The sequence below is a fragment of the Sminthopsis crassicaudata genome, chromosome X (genome assembly GCF_048593235.1).
Source record: "Sminthopsis crassicaudata isolate SCR6 chromosome X, ASM4859323v1, whole genome shotgun sequence".
NCBI classification, from domain to species: Eukaryota; Metazoa; Chordata; class Mammalia; order Dasyuromorphia; family Dasyuridae; genus Sminthopsis; species Sminthopsis crassicaudata.
Genome location: NC_133623.1, coordinates 43,130,823 through 43,139,655, shown reverse-complemented (window position 1 = coordinate 43,139,655; position 8,833 = coordinate 43,130,823). Strand labels below are relative to the sequence as shown.

The 8,833-nt window shown below is 45.3% G+C and overlaps 1 protein-coding gene across 15 annotated transcripts in view; it reads left to right on the top strand.

Moving 5' to 3' along the window:
- Nucleotides 1-1,997: 1,997 nt before the first annotated feature.
- Nucleotides 1,998-8,833, top strand: part of FHL1 (four and a half LIM domains 1) — a 93,639-nt gene continuing 86,803 nt past the window's right edge. For 6 of the 15 annotated variants that reach the window (XM_074277885.1, XM_074277884.1, XM_074277883.1 and 3 more), the window contains exon 1: nt 2,081-2,249. The gene's annotated coding sequence lies outside the window, so the exon portion shown is untranslated. Of the gene's footprint in view, nt 2,250-8,833 lie in introns of all 15 variants that reach the window. The other 9 variants (XM_074277879.1, XM_074277877.1, XM_074277869.1 and 6 more) reach the window with 2 other exon arrangements.

Genomic DNA, 8,833 nt, shown 5'->3' with positions numbered 1-8,833 from the left:
ACTGTGGGTCCAGAAGCTCTCTAGGGAGTCTTGAAGCTCAATGGGGGTCCTGAAGCTCTCTGGGAGGTCGTGTAGCTGTCTAGGGTGTCTTGAAGCTCACTGGGGGTCCTGAAGCTCTCTAGGGGTTCTTGAAGCTTACTGGGGGGTCATGAAGCTCTCTAGGGGGTCTTGAAGCTTACTGGGGGGTCATGAAGCTCTCTAGAGGGTCTTGAAGTTCACTGGGGGGTCTTGAAGTTCACTAGGGGGTCTTGAAGCTCTCTAGGGATTTTGAAACTCAATGGGGAGTCCTGAAGCTCTCTAGGGGGTCTTGAACTCACTGGAGGTCCAGAAGCTCTCTGGGAGGTCGTGTAGCTGTCTAGGGTGTCTTGAAGCTCACTGGGGGTCCTGAAGCTCTCTAGGGGGTCTTGAAGCTTACTGGGGGTCATGAAGCTCTCTAGGGGGTCTTGAACTCACTAGGGGTCCAGAAGCTCTCTAGGGAGTCTTGAAGCTCAATGGGGGTCCTGAAGCTCTCTAGGGGGTCTTGAACTCACTGGGGGTCCAGAAGCTCTCTGGGAGGTCGTGTTGCCGTCTAGGGTGTCTTGAAGCTCACTGGGGGTCCTGAAGCTGTCTAGGGGGTCTTGAAGCTTACTGGGGGTCATGAAGCTCTCTAGAGGGTCTTGAAGTTCACTAGGGGGTCTTGAAGCTCTCTAGGGGGTCTTGAAGCTCACTGGGGGTCCTGAAGCTCTCTAGGGGGTCTTGAACTCACTGGGGGTCCAGAAGCTCTCTAGGGAGTCTTGAAGCTCAATGGGGGTCCTGAAGCTCTCTAGGGGGTCTTGAACTCCCTGGGGGTCCAGAAGCTCTCTGGGAGGTCTTGTTGCCCTCTAGGGTATCTTGAAGCTCACTGGGGGTCCAGAAGCTCTGTAGGGGGTCTTGAAGCTGTCTGGGGGTCTTGAAGCTTAGTAGGGGGTCTTAAACCTGTCTAGGGGGTCTTGAAGCTCACAGGGGAGTCTGGAATCTCACTAAGATCCAGCATGGGTAGCATCCGGGAACAAGGCCCAGGGCTTGGCGGAGATACCCCCATCCCATCTCCACCCCACTCCGCCTTGTGATCCAGGTCAGTGGCCTGGGCCAGTGGGCGAGGTGCGTTTACCCTTGTCCGCATGTGCAAATATCGCCCCCTCTCTGTTTAATGGGGTGGTGCCGTACCCTTTATATAGCATGTCCTAGCATTCCCACTGGGCATTTTGACTTGGGAGCTCCGCAGAAGAGGTAGGGAGTGGGTCTCGCTGGTCTTGGGGAAGTAGGCCTGGGCGGGTAGGTTGAGGCTGGGGAAGACCCTCGCTAGGCAGGTGGGGGGAGAGGGAAAGTTTTGGGTGGGAGGTGGTGGGCTTTGAGCGGTGGGCAGGTGGGAAGGCCCCGTTTCCTCAGTGCTTCTTGTGAGGTCTCCTGAGATGTTGGGGGAAGATGAGCGGTAACCCTGGCTGGGCAGGTGGGGAAGGGGGGAGGTCTTGGGTGGGAGGTGAGCTTTGCGGGGTGGACGGGTGGGGAGGCCTGGTTTCCTTAGGCCCCTTCTGAGGTCTCCTGAGCCACCCAGGCCTGACCCCACCACCTGAAGTGAGCCTTCCCTCTAGTCACTGAGGCCACACTCTGCCCCCCTTTCCCTTCCTCTAATCTTACTGGAGCAGTGAGTATGGGGTGACGGGCCAGGAGCTGTGAAGGTTCTAGAAAGCAATGGAAGAAGCTAGAAACCCTGGAAAGGAAAGGAAGGGGCAGAGGAGTGGGGAGACCCCGGGATGGGAGGAGGCCTGGGATGGGAGGAGGCCTGGGATGGGAGGAGGCCTGGGATGGGAGGAGGCCTGGGATGGGAGGAGGCCGGGGGTGGGAGGAGGCCCCGGTGTGGGAGGAGGCCCCGGTGTGGGAAGGGCGGAGCAGGAGGGAGATCACGTGCTTGGGAGCCTAGCGTGCCTGCTGCGCCCGGGGCAGCCTCAGGGGGCGCTCTTCCTTGGCCAGCCCGCCCCGCCCCGCCTTGCTCGGCTCGGGACGCCTCGGGCGCGGCCCCGCCCCGGCCCGGCCCAGTCCGGGCCCGCCCCCTCCATTCCTGGGTTTACCCGTGGACCACACCGATACCCCTCACTCCAGGGGCGCCGGGGTCCGTGCTGTCGTCCGTCGTCCTAGCAGCGGCCGTCCCTGACCTTCCTCCTGCGGGGGTTCTTCCCCACAGCGGCAGCGGCAGCGGCAGCAGCACCCCCGCTCCCAGCCTCGGACCCGCAGTAAGCCCGCTAGACCTCTTTTCTCCAGGGGGAAGGGGAATGTGGGGGTCGGCCTGGGGTGAGGGCCAAAGGGACGGTGAGGAGTTTGGGTGTGTGGCTGCGGGGTTGTGTTTTGGGGAGAGACACCCCGCAACCGGGACGGTCTCTTTGGGCCAGCTCCTTTTCCATTCCCGCTAGAGCCCGGCCCCAGCACCACACGGGTCGGGACTGAGGGGACCGCCTTAGAATCTAGAACCAGTCAGCCCTGGGTTCCAGTCCTGCCTTCCTCCCTCTTCCCGTGGGTCAGTCACCCTGAGACGGTCACTCACTTCCCAGGGTCCCAGAGAATGAATGCCCGGCCAGGAATGGACCCCAAGTGGCTGCTTAGAGATAGGCCGGGCTGTTCCCACTTATTATACCGAGTATGGCCCAGGGAGCCCCAAGTCATTTGCCCGAATCCCTACTAAGTAACAGGTGTGACCAGTGCTCGTTCTTCCTTTTTTCCTCCTCTCCTTTTCTTGAGTAGCAACCTCCTCTGAGCTTCCCGAACTTTCTGGTTGAATTCATTTATGTATTGAGTGGGGGGGAGGGAGAGAGACGGCGTCTGGCCCACTTTCCTGAGGAGGAAAAGAAAGGTACCACAGGAGTGGGGTTCAGGATCCAGAAACGCTTACTTTTCTCTTCCATCCCCATATATAGAGCAGAGCAGGTGAGCCCAGCAGAGAAAGAAGCCTCTTTGGCTCCAGACTATGCATTTTGTGGGGTTTAGGGTTGAAAAGCCAAGGTTTTCAAAGCGCTATAAGACGGTCTCTCCTCTGAAAGCCTCCAAGGAAGTTGGCCTGCCCTAGGTTTTTTAGAGGACACTCAAATTGGTGAAGTTTTAAAAATAATAGCAATAACTCACATCTCTAGAGTACTTTTCTCACAACAGCCAGTCAGGTACCCTGGATAGGCTCCTTTCCTTTCTACTTATCTCATTTATCTGAGCGGGGATTTGGCAATCCTAACTTAAAGGGAGGGGGAATGAGTGACGGGGTTCAGCGGTGTGTTTTGTGGGGTGTGCTTTGCCTTTTAAATCCAGTAAAAACTTGTTTATCATAGCCCCTTATCATTTGAATTTCAGAGTGTTTCCATTTTTCCCAATTGGAGCTATCATTATCTAGGGTAAGAAAAAGTTGTGAGTTAATAAGCCTGATGAAGTTATTCCTCTGTCTTGCTTTTAGATGGAAAACTTTCCTTAAAAGGTTAACATTTGTTCAGTGACTCAAGTTTGGATTCTAAGGGAAGGTCTTTAGAAATGGGAAGTCTTTTCCCCCAATTCTTTACACCCCTTGCACTGTAGAAGCCTAATTTTGCTCTTGTGAACTTATTTGCTTAAGAATAGATTTTAAATAATCCCTTTTAATGGTGCAGAGTATATGTATACAAACTTATATGCATGTGCATTTACATATATATGCATATAAATACTGTACTTATACATTCTTATGCTATATACAAATTTACCATTTTGTATTTCTTCTTTAGTATGATTTCAGTCTTCATTTTATCTTGAAATTTTCCTTGGGCTTGTGAGGATGGTTTTCCAGGAGATGCCCTAGCTGGTATGTGTCACATGTGATCTTAAAAGAGGTCTTTTATAAACTTCAGGACTTGATCTCTGCTGCTCTAGGTGCAGCTGGCCTGTATTGGTGCTTTTTTCCTTAATTGGGAAATCCTGAGTTCATTCCCTGTTGCCCTAAGGTACAGGTCCATACCTGAGCTCCTACAGGTGCATAACCTGAAGTCTGAATATAAAAACATTTTGTAACTAGTTGAATTTCAAAGTAATTGGTTTCCTTTGTAATCCTGTGTATTTTAGAAATTTAAAAGCCACATTCTGAGAGGGGCTTCCATAGGTTTCACCAGGTTGCCAAAAGGTCCAAGATCTCCAAAAGGATAAGAATTTTCTGCCCTGTGATTTATGCTAGAGGTCAGGTTGAATTTTACACAATTGCCTTCATGATTAATATATGTGATCTAAAATGACAATATTGATTTTGTAATTTGGGGGTAGCAGGCCATCTAGACCTGTTTGATTTCAGCAGTTTGGAAAAGTGCATTATGGAAATTTCCTTTAGCTATGCTCATTGTTCAGAGAAGGGAGAGGGAGTAAACATTTAGTCATTGCTTACCATGTGCCTGACCTGGTGCCAAGAGCTGGTACAAAAATTATCTCCCTTGGTATTCTCAATAACCTTCTGAGGTAGGTGCCATTGTTATTCCCATTTCCAAGTTGAGGAAACTGAGGCAGCTGGCCTCTGACTGGATGATTTGCTCTTGGTCACAGCAAGTATGTGTGTGAGGCACCTGATGACACTGCTGACCCTTTGCTAGTCCAAGTTACTTTTGATATTTAAAGCTTAGTGTTTTCAAATTTCATTTTAGGGGAAAAGTAGTGCCTCTAATTTTATTTTTTTTAACAGTATTTTTCCAAATACATGTAAACATGAAACTTTCTCCCTCCTTCCCTTCTCTCCCCCTTCCTCAAGATAGTCAATAATCTGATTGAGGTTAAATATGTGCAGTCCTTTTAAACATATTTCCATATTTGTCTTGTGCAAAAAAAAAATTCAGACCAAAAGGGGAAAAAAAAGAGGAAGAAAAAAATGTGTGAAAACACTATGTTTTGATTCACATTCAGTCTCCGTAGTTCTCTCTTTGAATGTGAGTTGGCTTTCTCTTTTTTTAAAAAATGAAGTCTATATTTCTGAAGAAGACTTGGTTTCTTTTAATTAAGACTGTAACCCTGAAACTGGCTGCAATAGATGTGTCAGTCAAAAGAGATTTTGGGTGAGGTGGAGGAAAGTCACAGAGAATTTTCAGGATTTTTTTCCACCAAAGTCCCTCTAACAAACAATCAACCCCCTAGGAAAAGATTCTGGCCTCAGGAATAAAACTTTGGCCCATAAAACAGCAGTTTATGTGATAGAAACAGATTTTTTTCTTTATTAAAGCTTTTTATTTGCAAAACATATTCATGGGTAATTTTTCAACATTGACCCTTGCAAAACACGCTGTTGCAAATTTTCCCCTTTCCCCCCACCCCCTCCCCTAGCTGGTAGGTAGTTCAATTCATGTTAAGATATGTTAAGATATATGTTATATCCAATATATGTATACGTATTTATAGATATTTTGTTACACAAGAAAAATTGGAACAAGAAGGGGAAAAAAAAAACCTGAGACCAAACAAAATGCAAGCAAACAAGAACATAAAGAGTGAGAATGCTATGTTGTGATCCCCACTCAGTTCCCACAGGCCTCTCTGGGTATAGATGGCTCTCTCCATTACTGAACAACTGCAACTGGTTTGAATCCTTTCATTGTTGAAGAGAGTCATGTCCATCAGAACTGATCATATAGTCTTAGCAACAGATTTTTTGAGTACTCTTCCTTCTCTTGTTTCCTTTTGCCATCTTTGTCTTAGGGGGTTGACACTTGCTTAACGTGTAACATTTTTGCAATGTAAAGTATACATTTTTTTATTCATTGCCAGTAACCTCTTGTGATCCTTATGATCATGTGGAACTTGAACTATACATTTGTATCTAGACCTCCCTTAGAGTTTGTGTAGTAGTTAGGCAGCTGCTTTTTTCCAACCACTTTCACCTGTGTCCTCTCTAATTCTCTCTAATAAGGTAAACAGACAATTTCTAGTCTAATCTCACAAGGCATTTTTTTTTTCAGCAATTTTCTTTGAGAAAGTTCCTCTTTTCTTCTTTAAAAAAAATTAAAAATATTTTTATTTTTCAGTTATATATAAAACAATATTTTACATTTGTTTTTAAAATTATAAATTCCGGATTTTCTCCCTTCCTCCCCATCCCCACACCCTTTAAGGAGGCACATCACTAGGCAATTCTAAAGTAGGGCCTGGGTGTAAATGATTTTACAAGTCTGGGGTGAGTCACCCAGCATTGTTTGAAGCCTTCGATGTGCCAGGCATTGGGCCCAGTGCTGGAGAGTCAAAGGAAGGTCAAAGGGTGCCCATTCTCTAGGAGTTCCTCCTCTAATGGGAGAGGCTTCAAGTCAACAACTATGTACATACAAGATATACACAGGGCTATCTACACCGGATAGAAGCATTTATGCACAAACGCTGGGTAAGTTGGAGATATCTCCCGTTCACCAGTTTTACCTGAACAAAACCTGACACCCCCGAAGGAATTTAGATTCTCTCATACATTTATATAGGTAAAAGTGGTTAGCTGGTGGGGAGGGGGAAGCTGTCAATACTTGACCCCAGGGCTTTTGAACTCTTGGGAGCTGGCTAATTGGTGGTTCTCTTATTTGTGTTTGTTATTCTTTATGGTAATTTCTGTAGCCTTGGGCTGGTGACCTCTCCTACTTCCCTAGCTGGGGTTTCCTTTTCTTTAGATGGATGTTTCAGGTTCCTCTAGGCTTCCCAAGCTCTGAAATGACCTGTGTCCTGAGTTCTTTTAAAGTACCACAGTCTTTTTCCTTATTTCCTGTGCTCTTTGGGTGTTTGCCAGGGGGTGGGGAGCGAAGGAGATTTCCCATTTAGTGCAGTTATAGTGACATAGTTATATAAAATCAATTTGAGCCGGGTCTAAGGAAAAGCTTCCCATTATTAAGAGGTTCAGAAGTGGAGTGATCTTGGAGGAAATAGACACAACACTGTAGGGTTTCTAGGAGAGGTTTAACCCACTTGTTGAAAATGTTCTATAAGTGATTATATATCTGATAGATCTTATACTCTAGAAAGATTATTCTTCCTCCTCCCCTCTATTCTGTATACCTCAAGTAATATAGGGCCTTGCCTACCTCTGCTCTGAAAATTTAAATGAGGGCGGGTTTTTTTGTTTTGTTTTTTACATTTTTGAGAGCCATACGACTGGCAAAGCCCATGGATGGAACCCTTTCTTTGCAGAATCATGGGTTGTAAATGTATAAAATAAAATCCAGTGAATCAAACCAATAATATTGAAATAGTGATTGAAATATTTTTTTTGAAAAAGACTTCATGGACCCCAAGTAAAGAACTCCTGATTTAATCCTTTGAACCTAGAGCATTACAGTTACTTCCCAAGTCTGACCCACCTATATTTTATCCAGGGAATATGTTAAATAGCTGAGGAGACAATCTCTTGTAACAATTGAAAAGCAAGCAGCATTATTAACTAGAGATAACAGATTTTGGATCAGCAAGAATTGACCTTTAACTGGTTGTTTTTAACATTTATTTTCGAAGTTAAATCTCAAAAAAGAAACAATTTAAAAATACTATGATTTTAAGATTGAATACCCACACAACTAATTAACTTTCCTTTGTCAAGTCATTTTAATGTGGAAGGAGATCATAATATTTGAGTCATCTTTCCCCATTCGTTCCCATTCACTTTTCTCCCCATTCATTCTCATTTACTTTTCACCCTTTGGTGGTAGTGAATACTCTTGTTTCCTTGGTTCTTTTTTATATGATATTAAGCTCAGTCCAGTTTTTAAAAATTTTATTTATTGTTTGTTGTTTATCAGTCTCAGTTTCATTTTGTGAATGTGTCCAAATGGATTGAACTCTTCTGTTGTTGGATATTTAGATTACTTGCCCGTTTTTGGTAAATATAAGTAATGCTGCCATGGAAAGTTCCAAATTGGTTTTTCGAAGGAGTGGTGTGAGTGAGAAGGTATGATTGAAATATTTTCAGAATATATTTTTAGCAGTGGGATTATTGGCTAATAAGTTCTCTTGCAGGGACTAAAAAGGCTTTGCAGAAAAATTTGACTAATACTGAGTTTGATGCATTTAGTGGGAGGATCCCAATAGAAATACCCAAGGGAATAGGAGGCAAGGCTAATAAGAGAAAGGTACAGGAGTAGTCCTTTAAGCTTCTCCCATTGGGGCCAAGAGTAACATCTTCAAGCTAACCCAGCAGCATCTTCATTTTGGAGCACAGGCGAGCATCCTCAGAGTAGGACTGGGAAAGGGGTAAGGACAGAATACAACCAGGGCTGTCAGCAGAAAGTCTGGGTCATGATAGGCTTGAGGCTACAGCAGGAAGAGAGATTATTTGAAATGAAAGATTGACGTGAATGAAATCAATACAGTTAGAATCAGAAGAGAGAGTGGGGAAAAATCCTTTGCATCAAATGTGTCCCTGATATGTGTGATGTCCAAGATAAGTGGGGAATTACCCCAAATCTGTAAAGCTGAGAACCATTGATAAATGGGAATGAGATATGAGTAGCTTTCAGAAGAAGAAATGCAAACCTGTGAGTGATCATAAGGATGATGGCTCCAACTCACTATTAAGAGAAATATAAATTAAAACCAAAGAAAACGTGGTTTTCTGGAAAAGTTCTGCCAAATTAGGTAGCTTAAAGTTAGGTAATCCTCAAAGGGTACCAGATAGGAAACCAATGGTGTTGTGTGTAAGATGGGATGGAGCCATGTAATGCAATGCAAAGAGTGCAAGTTTGGGGTCAGAAAGTCCGAATTTGAATCTTAGGTTCTTGTCTATAAATGAGTTCGATGAGGAGTGACCTTTAAAGGTCACCTGGAGACTTTGGTCTCAGAGATGACGGCACTCTACCAGTGGGAGAAT